The following is a 20,351-nucleotide window of genomic DNA, read 5'->3' as shown; positions in this document are numbered from 1 at the left end:
CACACAGAGATTCTTTAAACTTTGTTGATTATAAATAAAACAAATTTGTTTTGAAATTTAAAAGAGTGCTGATTTCCCTTTCTGTTTAAGAGGATACAGCTATCCTCTCATATCTTTCTATTTCAATTTTTTTTGTTATTTATAATTAAATGGTCTGCACCACTACCTTTATAAAGGTACAAAACAATAGTCAGGCTTATCAGACCTGACATGGGATTAAGTTTTTCTCTCTCTTTCTTGTAAATATATATATATATATATATATATATATTTATAAATACATCTTTTAAGGATATATTTTTTAGAGATATATATTTTTAAAGATATTTGGCGTAATAGCATCCCAGCTCTAGATCAACTCTCTAATGCCCACAGTTATGATGAGCGCCCTTAACTGTTTCCCTTTTACAAAATGGCAATGATGACCCAATATTGCCAACCAGAAATCACACTATTAAAACGGAAGTTGTGCCAAACCAGAAATCACACGACCGGAACTGGAAGTTGTGTACTGCCAACCGGAAGTTGCGCACGGCAAACCGGAAGTGATGTTATTATGCTGGAAATGATAGTAGGGTCATCAATGAGCGGAAACAAAGTGCTAGATTTGGCGGGAACAACTAATTAATGGTTGTAGTCCCTGATTGGTCAGCCAACCCTTTAAAAGCTCATATCTCTATAAGCCTCATTATGTCTTAAAAAAGGCCCTTTATTCAGCTGAAACGCATCGACTCCACACAGACTTTAATACTTGAGTTTTTCCCAGATCCATTGATGTACTCTATTTTTTTTCGTGAGCTTTTTTTCATTTAGGTTCACAAACTTAGAAGATTTTGCACATGTATTTTTTATTTCTTTTTTAGGTAGTCTGAAGCGGTCAATCCTCTGATTTCCTTTTTACTTCAAGGATATATATATTTTTTGCATTTCTTTTTTCTCACATGTACATGTTATTCTTCACTTTTTTCTAAGGATTACTTTGCAATACACATTTGAGGATTTCATCTACAAGGAGGACTATCTCATAGACTTTATTCACATTCTAGTTTTGGTACCACACCAAACTGTCACATATTGATAATTTACCCCAGAGTGGGACATGTTAAATTATCTGTTTTACTTGTTTTTATGTTATTTGCTTATTTAGGCTTTTATCTGATTCAGTATTAAATACTTTATAACCCCTTAAGGACAAGGCCATTTTTCAATTTCTTTCCGTTAAGGACCAGGGCTATTTTTACATTTTCTGCGGTGTTTGTGTTGTGCTGTAATTTTCCTCTTACTCATTTACCCACACATATTATATACCGTTTTTCTCGCCATTAAATGGACTTTCTAAAGATACCATTATTTTCATCATATCTTATAATTTACTATAAATTTTTTTATAAAATATGATGAAAAAATGGAAAAAACACACTTTTTCTAACTTTGACCCCCAAAATCTGTTACACATCTACAACCACCAAAAAACAACCATGCTAAATAGTTTCTAAATTTTGTCCTGAGTTTAGAAATACCCAATGTTTACATGTTCTTTGCTTTTTTTGCAAGCTATAGGGCAATACATACAAGTAGCACTTTGCTATTTCCAAACCATTTCTTTTCAAAATTAGCGATAGTTACGTTGTAACACTGATATCTGTCAGGAATCCCTGAATATTCCTTTACATGTATATATTTTTTTTTAGTAGACAACCCAAAGTATTGATCTAGGCCCATTTTGGTATATTTCATAAAACCATTTCACCGCCAAATGTGATCAAATAAAAAAAAAAACGCTAACCTTTTCACAAACTTTAGGTTTCTCAATGAAATTATTTACAAACAGCTTGTGCAATTATGGCACAAATGGTTGTAAATGTTTCTCTGGGATCCCCTTTCTTGAGAAATAGCAGACATATATGGCTTTGGAGTTGCTTTTTGGTAAATAGAAGGCCGCTAAATGCCGCTGCGCACCACACTTGTATTATGCCCAGCAGTGAAGAAGTTAATTAGGTAGCTTGTAGGGAGCTTGTAGGGTTAATTTTAGCTTTAGTGTAGAGATCAGTCTCCCACCTGACACATCCCACCCCCTGATCCCTCCCTGACCCCTCACAAACAGCTCTATTCTCTCCATCCCACAATTGTGACCGGCATCTTAAGTACTGGCAGAAAGTCTGCCAGTACTAAAATAAAAGCCTTTTTTTTTAAGCAATTTTTTTTAAATACATTCATAGTTTCTGCAGTGTAGGTTCCCCCCTAACCCCCAACCTCCACGATCCCCCCCCCAAGCAGCTCTCTTAACCTCCCCCCCTCTTCCTATTTGTGGCCATTTTAGGTACTGGCAGCTGCCTGCCAGTACCCAATTTCTTAACAAAAATGTGCTTTTTTAACAATTTTTTTTATTAACCCCATTTTTCCGTAGTGTAGCTGCCCCCCCTCAATATCGTACCCCTCTCCCAGATCCCCTTGCCAAAGGAATATTTACCCTCCTCCCTCTCCAATAGATGTACCATTGATCGTGTGCGCACGCACTCATGTGCATTGATTGTGCACACGCGCACGCTCCCGCCCACCTTGCTGGAACTAGTCCAGCGATGAGCCGCCCACACACCTCCCTGCAGCTGCTCCCACCCACCAACGATCGGCACCATAGCTGGCCGATGCAGAGAGGGCCACAGAGTTGCCCTCTCTGCATTGGTGTGCCAAAAAAACATAATTTATGTAAGAACTTACCTGATAAATTAATTTCTTTCATATTAGCAAGAGTCCATGAGCTAGTGACGTATGGGATATACTTTCCTACCAGGAGGGGCAAAGTTTCCCAAACCTTAAAATGCCTATAAATACACCCCTCACCACACCCACAATTCAGTTTAACGAATAGCCAAGAAGTGGGGTGATAAGAAAGGAGCGAAAGCATCAAAAAAATAAGGAATTGGAATAATTGTGCTTTATACAAAAAAATTATAACCACCACAAAAAGGGTGGGCCTCATGGACTCTTGCTAATATGAAAGAAATGAATTTATCAGGTAAGTTCTTACATAAATTATGTTTTCTTTCATGTAATTAGCAAGAGTCCATGAGCTAGTGACGTATGGGATAGCAGATACCCAAGATGTGGAACTTCCACGCAAGAGTCACTAGAGAGGGAGGGATAAAATAAAGACAGCCAATTCCGCTGAAAAAATTAATCCACTACCCAAATCAAAAGTTTCAATTTTTATAATGAAAAAAACTGAAATATAAGCAGAAGAATCAAACTGAAACAGCTGCCTGAAGTACTATTCTACCAAAAACTGCTTCTGAAGAAGAGAAAACATCAAAATGGTAGAATTTAGTAAAAGTATGCAAAGAAGACCAAGTCATTACTTTGCAAATCTGATCAACAGAAGCTTCATTCTTAAAAGTCCAGGAAGTAGAAACTGACCTAGTAGAATGAGCCGTAATCCTCAGAGGCGGGGATTAACCCGACTCCAAATAAGCATGATGAATCAAAAGCTTTAACCAAGATGCCAAAGAAAAGGCAGAAGCCTTCTGACCTTTCCTAAAACCAGAAAAGATAACAAATAGACTAGAAGTCTGTCTGAAAACTGAGTAGCTTCAACATAATATTTCAAAACTCTTACCACATCCAAAGAATGTAAGAATCTTACCAAAGAATTTTTAGGATTAGAACACAAGGAAGGGACAATAATTCCTTCACTAATGTTGTTAGAATTCAAGACTTTAGGTAAAAATTGAAATGCGGACAGCAAAAACCACCTTATCCTGATGAAAAATCAGAAAAAAACACAATTTATGCTTACCTGATAAATGTATTTCTCTTGTGGTGTATCCAGTCCACGGATCATCCATTACTTGTGGGATATTCTCATTCCCAACAGGAAGTTGCAAGAGGACACCCACAGCAGAGCTGTTATATAGCTCCTCCCCTAACTGCCATATCCAGTCATTCGACCGAGAAACCATAGGGTGCAGTGGTGACTGTAGTTTAAATGAAAAAATTACCTGCCTTAAAATGACAGGGCGGGCCATGGACTGGATACACCACAAGAGAAATAAATTTATCAGGTAAGCATAAATTGTGTTTTCTCTTGTAAGGTGTATCCAGTCCACGGATCATCCATTACTTGTGGGCTACCAATACCAAAGCTAAAGTACACGGATGAAGGGAGGGACAAGGCAGGTACTTAAATGGAAGGTACCACTGCCTGTAAAACCTTTCTCCCAAAAATAGCCTCCGAAGAAGCAAAAGTATCAAATTTGTAGAATTTTGAAAAAGTATGAAGCGAAGACCAAGTCGCCGCCTTGCAAATCTGTTCAACAGAAGCCTCATTTTTAAAGGCCCAAGTGGAAGCCACAGCTCTAGTAGAATGAGCTGTAATCCTTTCAGGAGGCTGCTGGCCAGCAGTCTCATAGGCTAAGCGAATTATGCTTCTAAGCCAAAAAGAAAGAGAGGTTGCCGAAGCCTTTTGACCTCTCCTCTGTCCAGAGTAGACAACAAACAAAGCAGATGTTTGACAAAAATCTTTAGTAGCTTGTAAGTAAAACTTTAAAGCACGAACCACGTCCAGATTGTGTAATAGACGTTCCTTCTTTGAAGAAGGATTAGGACACAAGGATGGAACAACAATCTCTTGATTGATATTCTTGTTAGATACCACCTTAGGTAAAAACCCAGGTTTGGTACGCAGGACTACCTTATCCGTATGGAAGATCAGATAAGGAGAATCACATTGTAAAGCAGATAACTCGGAGACTCTACGAGCCGAGGAAATAGCTACCAAAAACAGAACTTTCCAAGATAAAAGTTTGATATCTATGGAATGAAGAGGTTCAAACGGAACTCCTTGAAGAACCTTAAGAACCGTATTTAAGCTCCATAGGGGAGCAACAGGTTTAAACACAGGCTTGATTCTAACAAAAGCCTGACAAAATGCCTGAACGTCTGGAACATCTGCCAGACACTTGTGCAAAAGAATAGACAGAGCAGAAATCTGTCCTTTTAAGGAACTAGCTGACAATCCTTTTTCCAAACCATCTTGGAGAAAAGATAATATCCTGGGAATCCTAACCCTTGGATTCACACCAATAAAGATATGTACACCATATTTTATGGTAAATTTTCCTGGTGACAGGCTTTCGTGCCTGTATTAAGGTATCAATGACTGACTCAGAGAAGCCACGCTTTGATAAAATCAAGCGTTCAATCTCCAGGCAGTCAGTCTCAGAGAAATTAGATTTGGATGGTTGAAAGGACCCTAAAGTAGAAGGTCCTGTCTCAGAGGCAGAGTCCATGGTGGAAAGGATGACATGTCCCCCAGATCTGCATACCAGGTCCTGCATGGCCACGCAGGTGCTATCAAAATCACTGATGCTCTCTCCTGCTTGACCTTGGCAATCAGTCGAGGGAGCAGAGGAAACGGTGGAAACACATAAGCCAGGTTGAAAGACCAGGGCGCTGCTAGAGCATCTATTAGCGTCGCCTTGGGATCCCTGGACCAGGATCTGTAACAAGGAAGCTTGGCGTTCTAGCGAGATGCCATGAGATCCAGTTCTGGTTTGCCCCAACGATGAATCAATTGTGCAAACACCTCCGGATGGAGTTCCCACTCTCCCGGATGAAAAGTCTGACGACTTAAAAAATCTGCCTCCCAGTTCTCTACACCTGGGATATGGATAGCTGATAGGTGGCAAGAGTGAGTCTTTGCCCAGCGAATTATCTTTGAGACTTCTAACATCTTGTTCCCCCTTGATGGTTGATGTAAGCCACAGTCGTGATGTTGTCCGACTGAAATCTGATGTACCTCAGAGTTGCTAACTGAGGCCAAGCCTGAAGAGCATTGAATATCGCTCTTCCAGAATATTTATTGGAAGGAGTGTCTCCTCCTGAGTCCACGATCCCTGAGCCTTCAGGGAGTTCCTAGAAGGCTGGCATCTGTTGTTACAATTGTCCAATCTGGCCTGCGAAAGGTTATACCTTTGGACAGATGGACCCGAGATAGCCACCAGAGAAGAGAATCCCTGGTCTCTTGATCCAGATTTAGTAGAGGGGACAAATCTGTGTAATCCCCGTTCCACTGACTGAGCATGCATAGTTGCAGCGGCCTGAGATGTAGGCGTGCAAACGGCACTATGTCCATTGCCGCTACCATTAAGCCGATTACTTCCATGCACTGAGCCACCGAAGGGCGCGGAATGGAATGAAGAACACGGCAGGAATTTAGAAGCTTTGATAACCTGGACTCCGTCAGGTAAATTTTCATTTCTACAGAATCTATCAGAGTCCCTAGGAAGGAAACTCTTGTGAGTGGTGATAGAGAACTCTTTTCCTTGTTCACTTTTCACCCATGCGATCTTAGAAATGCCAGTACTATGTCTGTATGAGACTTGGCAATTTGGAAGTTTGACGCCTGTATCAGGATGTCGTCTAAATAAGGGGCCACTGCTATGCCCCATGGCCTTAGGACCGCCAGAAGCGACCCTAGAACCTTCGTAAAGATTCTTGAGGCTGTAGCTAATCCAAAGGGAAGAGCTACAAACTGGTAATGCCTGTCTAGAAAGGCAAACCTGAGAAACCGATGATGATCTTTGTTATCGGAATGTGAAGATAAGCATCCTTTAAATCCACTGTAGTCATATATTGACCCTCCTGGATCATAGGTAGGATGGTACGAATAGTTTCCATCTTGAATGATGGAACTCTGAGGAATTTGTTTAAGATCTTTAGATCCAAAATTGGTCTGAAGGTTCCCTCTTTTTTGGGAACCACAAACAGATTTGAGTAAAAACCCTGTCCCTCCTTTGGAACTGGATGGATCACTCCCATAACTAGGAGGTCTCGTACACAATGTAAGAATGCCTCTCTCTTTATCTGGTTTGCAGATAATTGTGAAAGGTGAAATCTCCCTTTTGGGGGGGAAGCTTTGAAGTCCAGAAGATATCCCTGGGATATAATTTCCAACACCCAGGGATCCTGAACATCTCTTGCCCACGCCTGGGCGAAGAGCGAAAGTCTGCCCCCTACTAGATCCGTTACCGGATAGGGGGCCGTTCCTTCATGCTGTCTTAGAGGCAGCAGCAGGCTTTTTGGCCTGCTTACCTTTGTCCCAGGTCTGGTTTGGTCTCCAGACCGTCTTGGACTGATCAAAAGTTCCCTCTTGTTTGCATTAGAGGAAGTTGATGCCGCACTTGCCTTGAAGTTTCGAAAGGCACGAAAATTAGACTGTTTGGCCCTTGATTTGGACCTGTCCTGAGGAAGGGCATGACCTTTTCCTCCAGTGATATCAGCAATAATCTCCTTCAAACCAGGCCCGAATAGGGTCTGCCCCTTGAAGGGAATGTTAAGCAGCTTAGATTTTGAAGTCACGTCAGCTGACCATGATTTAAGCCATAGCGCCCTGCGCACCTGTATAGCAAAACCAGAATTCTTAGCCATTAGTTTAGTCAAATGAACAATGGCATCAGAAAACAAAGGAATTGGCTAGCTTAAGTGCTCTAAGCTTGCCAAGTATGTCATCCAATGAAGTCGCTACCTGTAATGCCTCTTCCAGAGACTGAAACCAGAATGCCGCAGCAGCAGTGACAGGAGCAATGCATGCAAGGGGCTGTAGGATAAAACCTTATTGAATAAACATTTTCTTAAGGTAACCTAATTTTTTATCCATTGGATCTAAAAAAGCACAACTGTCCTCGACAGGGATAGTAGTACGCTTTGCTAAAGTAGAAACTGCTCCCTCCACCTTAGGAACTGTCTGTCATAAGTCCCGTGTGGTGGCGTCTATTGGAAACATTTTTCTAAAAATAGGAGGGGAAGAGAACGTCACACCTGGTCTATCCCATTCCTTATTAATAATTTCTGTAAACCTTTTAGGTATTTGAAAAACATCAGTACACACCAGCACTGCATAGAATTTATCCAGTCTACACAATTTCTCTGGCACTGCAATTGTATCACAATCATTCAGAGCAGCTAAAACCTCCCTGAGAAACACGCAGAGGTGTTCAAGCTTAAATTTAAATGTAGAAATATCAGAATCAGGTTGCATCATCTTTCCTGATCAGAAACATCACCCACAGACTGAAGCTTTCCTTCCTCAGCTTCTGCATATTGTGAGGCAGTATCAGACATGGTTCTTAAAGCGTCAGTATGCTCTGCATTTCGTCTAACCCCAGAGCTATCTCGCTTACCTCTAAATTCAGGTAGTCTGGCTAATACCGCTGACAGTGTATTATCCATGACTGCCGCCATGTCTTGTAAATTAATCGCTATGGGCGCCCTAGATGTACTTGGCGCCATTTGAGCGTGAGTCCCTTGAGCGGGAGTCAAAGGATCTGACACGTGGGGAGAGTTAGTCGGCATAACTTCCCCCTCGTCAGATTCCTCTGGTGATAAATTTCTTTAAAGACAGAATATGATCTTTATTGCTTAAAGTGAAATCAGTACATTTGGTACACATTCTAAGAGGGGGTTCCACCATGGCTTTTAAACATAATGAACAAGGAGTTTCCTCTATGTCAGACATGTTTGTACAGACTAGCAATGAGACTAGCAAGCTTGGAAAACACTTTAAATCAAGTTAACAAGCAAATATAACAAACGGTACTGTGCCTTTAAGAGAAACAAATTTTGTCCAAATTTGAAAAACAGTGAAAAAAGGCAGTAAATCAAACGAAATTTTTACAGTGTATGTAATAAGTTAACAGAGCATTGCACCCACTTGCAAATGGATGATTAGCTCCTTAGTTCAAAAAATGGATCAAAAAAACGATATAGACGTTTTTTAACAGTCACAACAAACTGCCACAGCCTGCTGTGGCCCTACCTTCCCCAATAAACAACTTTGGAAAGCCTTTGAGCCCTTTAGAGATGTCCTATAGCATACAGGGGACTCCTGAGGGAAGCTGGATGTCACAGTTTGTAATTTTAACTGCAACAACTGTAACTTTTATACTACAACATTGTAGTGGAAAGCCTCAGGAAACTGTTTCTAGGCAAAATTTAAGCAAGCCATGTGGAAAAAACTAGGCCCCAATAAAGTTTTATCACCAAAGCATATATAAAAACGATTAAACATGCCAGCAAACGTTTTATATTGCAATTTTATAAGGGTATTACCCCTGAGAGTAAGCATGATACCAGTCGCTATTAAATCACTGTATTCAGGCTTAACTTACATTAATCCGGTATCAGCAGCATTTTCTAGCATTTTCCATTTCTAGAAAAAATTGTAACTGCACATACCTCATAGCAGAGTAACCTGCACGCCATTCTCCCGCTGAAGTTACCTCTCTCCTCAGACATATGTGAGAACATCAATGGATCTTAGTTACAACCTGCTAAGATCATAGAAAACTCAGGCAGATTCTTCTTCTATTTACTGCCTGTGATAAAATAGTACAACTCCGGTACCATTTAAAATAACAAACTTTTGATTGAAGATAAAAAACTAACTATATTTCACCACTCTCTCTTACTACCTCCATGCGTGTTGAGAGTTGCAAGAGAATGACTGGATATGGCAGTTAGGGGAGGAGCTATATAACAGCTCTGCTGTGGGTGTCCTCTTGCAACTTCCTGTTGGGAATGAGAATATCCCACAAGTAATGGATGATCCGTGGACTAGATACACCTTACAAGAGAAAGGAGATTCACAAAAAAGAACAGATAATTCAAAAAACTGTTCTAGCTGAAGAGATGTCTAAAAAGAACAATACTTTCCATGAAAGTAATTAATGTCCAAAGAAAGCATATGCTCAAATAGAAGAGTCTGAAAAGCCTTCAGAACCAAAATAAGACTCCAAGGAGGAGAAATTGGCTTAAAATGACAGGCTTGATACGAACCAAAGCCTGAACAAAACAATGAATATCAGAAAGATTTAGCAATTCTTACTGTGAAACAGCACAGAAAAGCAGAGATTTGTCCTTTCAAGGAACATGCAGACAAAACCTTATGAAGAAACTATAAAATCCTAGGAATTCTAAAAGAATGCCAAGAGAATTCATAAGAAGAGCATCATGAGATGTAAATCTTCCAAACTCGATAATAAATCCTACTAGACACAGATTTACGAGCCTGCAACATAGTATTAATCACTGAGTCAGAGAAACTTCTATGACTAAGTACCAAGCGTTAAATTTTCATACCATCAAATTAATAGTTTGAATTCCTGATGAAAAAAACGAATGTTAAGATATAAGGTCTGGCCTTAATGGAAGTAACCAAGATTGGCCACTGGACATCCGAACAAGAACCATATACCAAAACCTGTGTGGCCATGCTAAAGCCACCAGCCACACCAAAGATTGGTCTCTGATGATTTAGAAAATCACTCTAAAAAGAAGAACCAGAGAAGAAAAAATATAGGCAGATTGATAATTCCAAGGAAGTGTTAATGCATAAACTACTTCCGCCTGAGGATCCCAGAACCTGAATAGGCCCCTGGGAAGTTCCTTGTTTAGATGAGATGCCATCAGATCTGTTTCTGGAAGCCCTAACATCTGAAAAATTGAAAAACATATCTGGGTAAAGAGACCATTCTCCCGGATGTAAAGCTTGATTAACAGAGATAATCCGCTTCCCAATTGTCTATACCTGGAAAAAAGACCACAGAATTAGATAGGAGCTGGATTTAGTCCAAGCAAATATCCGAGATACTTCTGTCACAGCCTAAAGACTGATAGTCCCACCCTGATGATTGACATACGCCACAGTTGTGACATTGTCTGTCTGAAAAAAACGTCTCTTCTTCAAAAAGAAACCAAACTGAAGAACTCTGAGAATGCACAGAGTTCCAAAATATCAAATGGTAATCTCGCCTCCTGAGATTTCCAAACCACTTGTGCTGACAAAGATCCTCAGACAGCCTCCCAACCTTAAAGACTTGCATCTGTAAAGATCATGGTCCAGGTTGAAAGAACCGAAGAGACCTGTAGAACTAAATGATGGTGATCTTAACCACCGAATCAAAGATAGTTAAACATTAGGATTCAAAGATATAAAAAGTGATATCCTAGAATCCCTGCACCATTATTCAGCATAAAAAACTGGAAAGGTTTCCTATGAAATGAGCAAAGGGAATCGAATCCAATGTTGCAGCCATGAAACCTAAAACTTCCATGCATATATAGCAACTTGAAGGAAATAATAGAGACTGAAGGTTCCGACAAACGGAACCCAATAAATTTGTCACTTGTCTGTTAGAGACAAAAACATTGACACAATCTATCTGGAAACCTAAAAAAGGTGACCCTTGTGTGAGAAATCAAGGAGCTTTTGATAAAAAAATCCTCTAATCATGGCTTGAAGAAACAACAAAGTTGAATCGTATGAGATTCCACAGAACGAAAAAGACTGAGCCAGTACCACGATACCGTCCAAAAAAAGAACACTGAGAACCTTGAAAAGATTCTTAGAGCTGTCGCTAGACCAGAAGGAAAAGCAACAAATTGGTAATGCTTGTCAAAAAAAGAGAATCTCAGAAAATAAAAATAATTTGAATGAAAACAGAAAATGAAGATATGCATCTATTGTATCTATTGTAAACAAATAATGCCATCACTGACCAAAAAGGCAGAATAGACCATATAAACACCATTCTAAAAGATGGTACACTTATATGACAATTCAAAAAGATTTTCTATCTTTGGAACAATGAATAGTCTTGAATAAAACCCCAAAACCCAGTTCCTAAAATGAAACTAGAAAAAATACCCCAGAAAACTCCAGGTCTGAGACACACTTCAGGAAAGTGATAGTCTTACTGGAATAGCTGGAATATGATAGAGAAAAAAGACTTCTCACAGATGGTTTTACTTTGAAACGTATTCTGTACCCAAAGAAGTTTGGACCGAATAGAACCAAACAAATTTCAAAAAAGTCTTAACCTGCCCCTTACCAGCCAAGCTGGAATAAGAATCGCACCTACATGCAAATTTAGGGAGCTGACTTTAAACTTTTAAAAGGCTTAATTGAATGAAGAACAAAAAACTTCCAATTATAAACATGTTACTTGGGGAAGAATTCAGGATTCCGTTCCTTAGTAAGAACAGAAAACTAATATAAGCTTAAAGTTTTAGTCTTAGAACTCAATCTTGAAGCCCAGAGTAACAGTTAAACAATTGAATCCAATTATGAACCAAATAATTGAATATCTTGGGAAAAAAAGAAATATGGATTTTAGAAATCAAATTAGCATTCCAAGATTGAAATCACAAAGTTCTTCTAGCTAAAATAGCTAAAGACATAGATTAAACCTCATTTGCGAAATATTTTAATAAAATGACAACACAAATGAAAATATTAGCATGTTAATCAAGTTAAAGGATCAGACAACACACTGGACTTGCATAATCAGCAAATGCAAGATAACAAGACAATGCAATAGCACTTAGTCTGAACTTCAAAAAAAGTAGAAGATTTTGTCCTTTTAACAATGCTAAAACAAATCCTAATCCGATACTTTATCTTAAAGTATCCAACCAGAAAGATGCAGCAATTGCAACATCAGCCAAATAAATTACAGGTCTAAGAAAAGTACCTGAAAATAATTTTCCTTAAATAAGATACGAACACCTGAAGGAGAAAAAAATAAATACTATTTGCTATAAGAATAATAGTATATTTAGCAGGAGAAGAGATAGCCCCATTAACTTGGGGAATCTTTCCTCAAAACTGAAAACTAACTGCCGGCAAAGAATACAATTTAAAAACCTTAAAGAAGGACTAAAAGAAAATTCTCAGCCTATTCCATTCCCTAGTATCAGGAACTGGAAAAAAACCTCTGAAGAAACCACAGAAGATAAACAAGCAGAATTTAAATGTTAGCTAGTCTTTAAAATCAAAAGAACTAGATATTTCAATATCCAAAATAATCAACACCTTTTGAACAAGGAACAAATGTACTCTATTAAAGAATAATAAAGTAGATTTGTTAGTGTCAATATCTGATGAAGAAAAATTCTGAATGAGAAAAAAGCACCATCAGAGAAGGATAATTCATTATGTTGTTGGTCATTTGAAACTTCATCAAAAAGAAGTTTGAAAAAGACCCAGAAATTTTATTAGAAGGCGGGACGTCAGACAAAGCCTTTAAAATAGAATCAGAAAAATATTCTTATAAATTTCTAAGTATATCTTGTACATAAGATATAAAAAGAATAGCAATATATAAAGCATAAATACTAATGGATTCTGCATGTAAAAGTTTATCATGATAACTTATTACAAACCATAGCTAAAGATAAACATTCATAACATTAAAATAAATGAACTTAGCTTTGGTAGGACTGATATCAGTCAAGAGGAATCCCTCAGCATCTCTTGAATCAGGAACAGTGTTTTGAATATCTTGCAATATGTAATAGAAAAAACATATAAAGCAAAATTATCAAATTCCTTAAATGACAGTTTCAGGAATGGGAAAAAATGCAAAATAAACAAACCTCTAGCAACCAGAAGCAACAAAAAAGTGAGGCTTAAATAATGTGAGAAAAAAGTGGAACAGGTATGACGCCCACATTTCTGGCGTCAAGTATGACGCCCACATTATTGACGCTAAGTACAACGCCCATATTTTTTGGCGCCAAGTATGACGCCACATCCTCTGACGTCGAAACCGACACCCACATTTTTTGGCGCAAAAAAACGTCTGAATACACATGCGTCAAAAAAATTACGTAACTACAAACAACTTCCGGCGTCAACTACGAACATTTTGCGCCAAAAAAGTTTGTGCCAAGAATGACGCAATAAAATTAAGCATTTTCTGCCCCCGCAAGCCTAACAGCCCGCAGGGAAAAATAGTAAATTGAAAATTTTCAAGGTAAGAAATTTTTTTTTTTTTATTCATATGCATTATCCCAAATAATGAAACTGACAGTCTGAATGAAGGAATACTGATTATCCTGAATCATGGCAAATATAAGTTTAAAGACATATATTTAGAACTTTACATATAAAGTGCCCAACCATAGCTTAGAGTGTCACAAAAAATAAGACTTACTTACCCCAGGACACTCATCTACATATAGTAGATAGCCAAACCAGTACTGAAACGAGAATCAGTAGAGGTAATGGTATATAAGAGTATATCGTCAATCTGAAAAGGGAGGTAAGAGATGAATCTCTACGACCGATAACAGAGAACCTATGAAATAGATTCCCTAGAGGAAGACCATTGTAATCAAATAGGCAATACTCTCTTCACATCCCTCTGACATTCACTGCACTCTGAGAGGAAAACCGGGCTTCAGCCTGCTGCGAAGCGCATAGCAATGTAGAATCTAGCACAAACTTACTTCACCACCTCCATGGGAGGTAAAGTTTGTAAAACTGAATTGTGGGTGTGGTGAGGGGTGTATTTATAGGCATTTTAAGGTTTGGGAAACTTTGCCCCTCCTGGTAGGAATGTATATCCCATACGTCACTAGCTCATGGACTCTTGCTAATTACATGAAAGAAAGGTATTGCAGTGATGCCTCAATATCGAGGCATCATGGCAATACCTTGAAAGCGGGGCTTTAAACCCCTAACAATATACAGGGTACGTCGCTGGTCTTTAAAGACCAGTTTGTGTATGACGTACCCTGTACTACGTGTGTCGTTAAGGGGTTAAATTGTTCATATAGCATTTTTTCTGATAGCATACTTTAGCTTATTAGCGCTCCTATTCCTGTTCAGTTGCACTTTCCTTCTCTCAGATCCTGGTAAGTGATCTTGAATAGTGAGCCTGTATGCATCACTAGGCACAGTTAACTACATTTAATGTTCATCTGGCACTAACAAGCATGTCACGTTTAAAGTCACTTAAATCTTCTTTCTTCCCCATTCTGATGCTCGGTTTGAACTTCAGCAAGTCGTTTTCACCACGTCTAGATGCCTAAATGCATTGAGTTGCTGCCATGTGATTGGATGATTAACAATTTGTGTTACCAAGCAATTGAACAGGTGTACCTAATAAAGTGGCCGGTGTGTATATACAGTTTCTGATAACAACTATTCATATAAATACTAATATTTTTTTTTTATAAGGGTAAAAATGTATATGGTATAGGTATTTGACTGGAAAGGCTATCATGTGTATATGTATGTGTATATATATATATAATTAGGGATGCACCGAAATTTCGGCCGCAGAAAGTTTCGGCCGAAAATGGCATTTTTGGCTATTTCGTTTTTCGTTTTTTTTGCCTGTTATTTTCGGTAAAATTATTTTGTAGCATGTTTCAAATTTGATGCTAGCCTAGAGCTGCTGTTTAAGTTTATTACTTTACTTACTGTTCTGCATATAATGAGTTTTCTAGGACTATAATTGGTAAAAAAAAACAAACCTGTTAAATATGATTCTGTTACATAGAACTAAATGAAGAATAATACAGTATATTGATATTTATAATTGTTTTAAGTAGGGATGCACCAAAATTTTGGTCACAGAAACATTTTGGCCGAAAATGGTATTCTTTTTTGCTTGTTTTTTTTTTTTCTTGGCTCTAATTATGCAAAAAAAAAAAACACTAAAAAAAATAAATGTGAAAATAATTTGAAAAAATACATTTTCTGTATCAGTTTCGGTTTTCGGCCAAATGCATCCTGGATTTTCGGATTCGGTTTCGGTCCAGAATTTCCATTTCGGTGCATCACTATCTATAATATATAAATATATGTCTAAATATGTGTATTGGTGTATAGATGTGTATTTACATGTGTATATATGAATGTATGTACATAAATAAACATATAAACACATATATACACATGCATATACATATTTACACATATGAAAAGGAAAATAGAAAATATGAGTTAAGGTGCCATAAAACATGTTGAGATATGTGCATATCCTAAAAGGGCTAATTAAGTAAAAATAGCTTGCATAAAAAAATTGTTTAAAAATTGTTGGCAAGTATTTTAAAATCATTTTCAAAAATAAGCAAAAATACTTAAAGTGAATGTAAATTTTTATGCTAAAGTGCCCGGTTTTTAAAACTTCGATTAAAAACAGGGGCACTTTAATTCATCAAAATTTTCATTTCACTCCTGTTGTGAAAAAAAACTTACCTTTTAATCTTCACAGCAGCTCCATCTTCCTCCACCCGTTTCAAAGCCTCTTCCTGGGTCTAAAATGAGGCATCCGGCTTCCTCCAATCACAGCAGTGAATCAGACACTGAATCCCCCGGGGGGGAAGCTGTGATTGGAGGATGACCTATCAATCATTTCTGACACCAGAAATGGCTTGTGAGACTGAAGGAAGCTGGAGCTGCTGTGAAGTTTAAAAGGTAAGTTTTTATACAGGAGTGAAATGAAATGTAAATTTTGATGAATTAAAGAGCCCCTGTTTTTAATCAAAGTTTTAAAAACCGGGCACTTTAGCATCAAAATTTACATTCACTTTAATGGGACATTATACACTAGATTTTTATTTGCATAAATGTTTTGTAAATGATCTATTTATATAGCCCATACAGTTGCAGTGGGTGTTCCAGTAACCTTTTAAACAGAGCTAAACTGGAAGCTTCTAAGTAAGTTTTTAAACGGTTTTATACTGGATTTTTATATCAGTGTCTGTGCATATTATTCTTTATAGTAGTGTCTATTACATGCAGTTATATGAAAATTGGTGTATACTGTCCCTTTAAATAACCATGCTGTTTCAAGCACTTTGCTCCACCCCCCTTTATCAGTGTTTAGACACAGGCATTGTATTTCAACTGAGTTCACAGCTTCTAGGCATGCTCCAGCAGATAATCCCTATTTACTTTTGTATTCTACCAAAAGCAACAATAGATATAGATACAACCATACAAGGAATTGTGTGGGGGAGGTAGAGCTGTACAATTCAGAAACGTAAAAGAAAGGGTTAATGGTGAGGCACTGCAGTATAAATTTGCAGGTAATTAAGGTACATATTATATTTTGTCTCTATCCCAACTTGTTTTATGTCCCTTTAAGTCCAACTGTTAGACAGCGCTAATATCAATCATTATATAAAATATATGGGGAAACAGAGGTAAAGTCCAGCGAACAGAAACTAGATTGTAATTTCCTACAGGAATACGGCCCTCAATTCCTCTTGTATTTGTTAGATAAGTTTTGTCCTGTCTCTTTAAAATATTGTATCATTGTTGTACTTTTATCTTTTGTACCCATGGACAGAGATGCATAATTTGTTGGCGCTATATAAATAAGGTATAATAATCATAATAGCAGAAACTGTCCGTGCAGCTAAAATAAATAATAAAATAAATAAATAAAATAGACCCAAAGTTATAGTATAAATACACACACATTAGAGCCCTTTCCATTAAAATTCCTTAAACCCTGGGGAAAAAAATAATACATTTTAATATTTATTAATCTGTTTTTGCTATAAATATTTAACATTCCAATGTTCTTCACTTAGAACAAAAAGTTATTTGTATTTTTATATAGATATAGCTATATATATATATATATATATATATATGTATATATATATATATATATATATATATATATATATATATATATATATATATTCACATAGATATAGACGTATAGATATATTTTTTACATAAAAATAATCATATATATATATATATATATATATATATATATATATATATATATATATATATATATATATACACATATACATATAAAGAAATATATATTTAAAAAATAAAAATAACTTTTTCTTCTATCTAAAGAACATTGGAATGTAAAATATGCATAACTACCTTCTGGTTTAGCGCTGTAGATCTAACGCAGTGTCGGATTAATGTGCAAGTGATAAGTTTTATTTTTTGTTGTTGAAAGTACGCTCCGTCCTGAAGTTAGCGCGCATTGGGTTTAGCTCACGTGCAAATAATTTGCTTTCAACTTGTAATATGCGTGCAAGTGAAAAAAACAAAATGTATGCTTGCCTTGAAGGTGTAGAGGTGAATGAGGTTATAGTCAAAAGAACAACTGTCTTAAAATAAAGGGTGGGGCCGTGGACTCACCATATCCAGAAAGAAATACATTTATCAGGTAAGCATAAATTTTGTTTTTCTGTCCTAAGATATGGTGAGTCCACGGCTTGAGAAATTACTGTTGGGAACCAATACCCAAGCTAGAGGACACAGATAAATAGGGAGGGAAAAGACAGGCAGTCCTAAACAGAAGGCACCACCGCTTTGAAAAACCTTTCTCCCAAAAGAATCCTCAGTCGAGGCAAAAGTATCAAATTTGGAAAATTTGGAAAAAGTTTGTAGAGAAGACCAAGTTGCAGCCTTGAAAATTTGTTCCACAGATGCTTCATTTTTGAAAGCCCAAGAAGAGGAAACAGCTCTTGTGGAATGAGCTGTAATTCTCTCAGGAGGCTGCTGTCCAGCAGTCTCATAAGCCAAATGAATTACATTTCGTAACAAAAAGAAAGAGTAGTAGCAGTAGCTTTCTGACCTTTACGTTTCCCAGAGAAAAAGACAAAGACGGCAGAGGACTGGCTAAAATCCTGTAACTAGAATTTAAGAGCACGTACAACATCCAAACTGTGTAACAAACGTTCTTTGGAACAAGAAGGATTAGGACATAAAGAGGGGACAACAATTTCCTGATTGATATTTCTATTAGAAACAAACTTAGGAAGGAAACCTAACTTAGTACGAAGAACCGCCTTATTGGCATGAAAAATAAGATAAGGGGAATCACACTGCAGAGATGAGAGTTTTGAGACTCTTCAAGCAGAAGAGATAGCAACAAGAAACAAAACCTTCCAAGATAACAACTTAATGTCTATGGAATGCAACGGGTCAAACGGAGCCAGCTGTAGAACTTTAAGAACAAGGTTAAGGCTCCAAGGAGGAGCAACAGACTTAAAGACAGGCCTGATTTTGACCAAAGCCTGACAAAAAGATTGCACATCTGGCACATCCACCAAACGTTTATGTAGTAAAACTGATAAAGCAGAAATCTGACCCTTCAGGGTACTGACTGATAATCCATTCTCCAGGCCTTCCTGAAGAAAACATAAAATTCTAGGAATTCTAATTCTACTCCAAGAGTAGCCCTTGGATTCACACCAATAAAGATATTTACGTCATATCTTATGATAAATCTTTCTAGTAACAGGCTTACGAGCCTGAATAATGGTCTCAATGACCGACTCAAAAAAAGCACGCTTAGACAGAATTAAGCGTTCAATCTCCAAGCAGTCAGCTTCAGAGAAACGAGATTTGGATGAAGGAAGGGACCCTGAATCAGGAGGTCCTTCCTCAGAGGTAGTCTCCAAGGTGGGAGAGATGACATCTCCACTAGGTCTGCAAACCAGATCCTGCAAGGCCACGCAGGGGCTATTAGAATAACCGATGCCCTCTCCTGTTTTATACGAGCAATGACTCGTGGAAGGAGAACAAACGGAGGACACAGGTATGCCAATCTGAAAAACCAAGGAACCGCCAGAGCATCTATCAGAACGGCCTGCAGATCTCTTGACCTTCAACTGTACCTAGGAAGCTTGGCATTCTGATGGCAAGCCATCAGATCTAACTCTGGCACCGCAGGCTGGTGTCCATGGTCACAATCACCCAGGAAGGTCTCCGAAAGTATGTGTCCTGAGACAGATGTTCCTGAAAAATCCACCACAGGAGAGAATCCCTTGACGACTGATCTAACTCTATTCTCTGAGATAGATCCGCATGATCGCCATTCCATTGTCTGAGCATGCACAACTGGAGAGCTCTCAAATGGAATTGAGCAAAAAGAATGATGTCCGTGGAAGCCACCATCAGACCGATTACCTCCATACATTGAGCCACTGAAGGATGAGCAGTAGCCTAAAGAGAGAGGCAAGAGGAAATTATTTTGTTTTTCCTGACCTCTGTCAGAAAAATCTTCATCAATAGAGAATCTATTATGGTCCCTAAGAACACTACTCTTGTAGCAGAGGAATGGGAGCTTTTTTCCAGATTCACATTCCATCCGTGGGAACGAAGAAAAGACAACAATATCTCTGTGTGAGATTTTGCTTGTTTAAAAGATGGTGCCTGAACCAATATGTCATCCAGGTAGGGTGCCACAGCAATTCCATGAGAATGGATCACTGCCAAAAGAGCCCCTAGAACTTTTGAAAAAATTCTGGGAGCCGTGGCTAGACCAAATGTAAAAGGCCACAAACTGGAAATGTTTGTACAGAAAGACAAATCTCAGAAATCTGTGATGGTCCCTGTGAATAGGAACATGAAGATACTCATCCTTTAGGTCTATGGCTGTCATGAACCGACCCTCTTGTACTAAAGGAAGAATGGAGCGTATAGTCTCCATCTTGAAGGATGGAACTTTGAGAAACTTGTTTAGACACTTCAAGTCTAGAATGGGACAGAATGTTCCCTCTGTTTTTGGGAACCA

Source organism: Bombina bombina, chromosome 6, assembly GCF_027579735.1.
Source record: "Bombina bombina isolate aBomBom1 chromosome 6, aBomBom1.pri, whole genome shotgun sequence".
NCBI classification, from domain to species: domain Eukaryota; kingdom Metazoa; phylum Chordata; class Amphibia; order Anura; family Bombinatoridae; genus Bombina; species Bombina bombina.
Note: the sequence above shows the minus strand (reverse complement) of the source record.